Genomic DNA, 2,813 nt, shown 5'->3' on the forward strand with positions numbered 1-2,813 from the left:
AATTAGACTTGGAAATTATCTAATAATATTGTGATTCCTCTGAAGATTAAGTGAAAATTTCAGAAGTTAGCCTAATCTCCTCCCCACCCGAAACACGGGCATACGGTACCTGGACCCCCTGACTGTTGGCAGTCCTTGGGCATCTCGTGGGGGCCGGGATCAGGAATCGCTCGTCCTTGGCAATCAAGAGCGTCTCCGAGGATCCGGGGGCCGAGGCGTCTCGATCTTCGGGAACGCGTGGGCCAGCAGAAAGCCGCACGCTCTCCGGACGCCCATGCGATGGCTGTCACTGGGCCGTGCTGTCCACCGTGCGAGAAAACATGGCTGCTGCTTTTTTCTCTCTTCATATTTCTACCAGAGGTTCGCCTAGACCAAGGGAGGTCAGACATCCCAACATCACGCGAAGTATCAGGCCACCCTCCAATCCTGCGACATGTGGACGGTCGGCTAGTGTCCACCGCGTTAGTGACCAGATGCTCACTGGGGGCCTATGGCGTGTAGGATGATGAGCCGGGTTCCAAAGGACACGCACGACACAGCCTTTGCCCTCGAGAATTTAAAGTCCACTGAAAGGTGAAGGACGTGTAAACAAAATACGGTGCCAGGGACATGATAGGAACAGAGGCCTCAGTCAACAATACCGCGTTTCTCCCCAGAGCACAAAGCTCGCTCGACTTTACAGACGAAGAATCTTCGTGGTCCCCCAGCCCGGCGGCATCCTCGTGGGGCCTCAGAACCGTGGGAGTTCGGACCACATGTGGTCTCAACCTGGTGCTCGGTCCCCTCGGGCTGCGGTAACAGGTCACCGCGGACGGAGGGTTTCGAACAGAGCAGATCCGGTGGCTCACTGAGCTCGGACGCAGCGCCGTGAGCCTCGGACACGGGAAGGGACGAGGACTTGGGCGCAAGTCGTGCTTCGAGGCTGGGAGAAGACAAAGGAATCGCTAACATCTCCCCTGACGGGGACCAACGCGTTCGTCACCCTAAACTACGGGAGAGTAAACATCTTTCACATTTAGTTCTGGGGTGCATTCTGCAATTTCTTTCTCTTTGAAAAAGGAGCTTCTAAAATGTGTGAGTTGGGTCAACATTTGAAACAGCCATTGTTCCATAATTCACACATTCACAGAAAGTATGAATTGTTCCAGGATCGAATTTCGCGTAGGAAAACAGTCAACGTGAACAGACGATTCCAGCAGCTTCTCGATGTGTGTGGCCCGAGGCGAACTCCTTACTTTGTTTGTCTGTTTCCTCTTCTATAATATGAAGATGATCCCGGAACCACCCCCGCACCCCCCCCCCCAGGAGGTTAACGTGAGAAATGTACGCCCGCCGGTGGCAGAGTGCTCAGTGCTAATGCATTGTCACCGCCATCACCGTCGTCACGTTGTCCTCACGGACTCAATCTCAGGGTGAAGGGAGACAGCTTGCTGGGAATTTTGTACCTTATGGACTTTGGAACTGTCTCTAAGGGTATTTAAAACACCTCGATCTCCCCAGGAAAAGGCCTCCGCTGAGTGAAGATTCACTGAGTACAAACACCTGTGAGCCCCACCGAGCTTCCAGGCGGGGCTCCGCTCACGTGACTCACGCTGGCGCTCCCTCGGTGACGAGGCTCACTCGAGCACCCATTTCCTCATGGGTAGGTTCATCTTGAGACGGGAACCCCGAGTCCTCAGACCCGGGGCTGCCCCGATGCAGGGCTGTGTGGTCGCAAGGCGCTCGGAGCCTGGCCCCGTCTAAACCATCTCGCGGCTTCTGTGACACGCGGGCGCTCTGGCCGAGGTGCCAGGTGCTCAGGAGGTTTCCAGAGCAAAAGGTGGTTATTGTTTTGTCTGTAATGAAAGTTTCACCAGGCAACATCTGTTTTTCTGTTTGTTTTTTTGCCAACACATCCAGCAGGAGGCAGGCCGAGCCTACAGATGACTGGGCTGAAAGGGACTTCTTATTTATTTGTTTATTTTTTATTTTTCAGGCGAGGCAACCCTTGGTTGACCTCACAGATTGCAAGGACCTTGTCAGCTTACAATCGGTTATGTTTTAAATTTTTATGCCTACAGCACCTGGTCTTCCTTGGTGGTCTCCCATCCAAGTACTAACCGGGCCCGACCCTGCTTAGCTTCCGAGATCAGACGGGATCGGGCTTGTTCAGGGGGGCAGAAGGCGCTTTCTGGAGGGCTCCTCGAGTTGGGGGCAGCGGGCAGGGGTCCTCGCCCCGGAGCGTCACTGTCCATAGGGCACCGTGAATTTCACTTCCCAGGATGGCTCGTAAGGGATTTTACTTCACTGGAAAGAGAACATTGTTCATTGAGTTTTCCGAGTTAGTTGTAAGGGAAAATCTTCAACAATAGAATATTCGCAGCTGCTTCCTCTTCCTCTTCCTCCTCTTCCTCTTCCTTCCTCTTCCTCCTCTTCTTCTTCTTCTTTAAACAGCCCCTCTCTTGACAATCTTAAAGGCGCAGAGAGCGAGCGATACAGAATGCTCAGCATTCTTCATCCTTTGCATCCGGCTGGCTCACAGGTTAACTTGTAACAATGAAACCATAAAATACTAGAGAAAAAGGAAACATATCGGTTACGTTGGGGCAGAGGAGGCTTGGCCCCAACCCCAGAAGACAGAAAGGAAACACTGACAGCAATTGCTACGGAAAGACAATAACGCCTCAGACGGGGAGAAGCACGCAGACAACGTCCAACGCAAACATCGCCCCTGGCCCGAACGCCTGCCCTTTCTCCCGCCTCCTACGTTTGTTTTCGTCCCTGTCCGCTGACGACCGCGGACGACTGGGCCGGGGTCCGGGGCTGAGGGGCTG

At 53.6% G+C, this 2,813-nt stretch overlaps 1 pseudogene; it reads right to left on the reverse strand.

The window, feature by feature from the left end:
- Positions 1-2,051: 2,051 nt before the first annotated feature.
- Positions 2,052-2,165, reverse strand: LOC111730428 (annotated as a pseudogene).
- Between the last annotated feature and the right edge of the window lie 648 nt (positions 2,166-2,813).

This window comes from Pteropus vampyrus, unplaced genomic scaffold, assembly GCF_000151845.1.
Source record: "Pteropus vampyrus isolate Shadow unplaced genomic scaffold, Pvam_2.0 Scaffold312, whole genome shotgun sequence".
Lineage (NCBI taxonomy): Eukaryota > Metazoa > Chordata > Mammalia > Chiroptera > Pteropodidae > Pteropus > Pteropus vampyrus.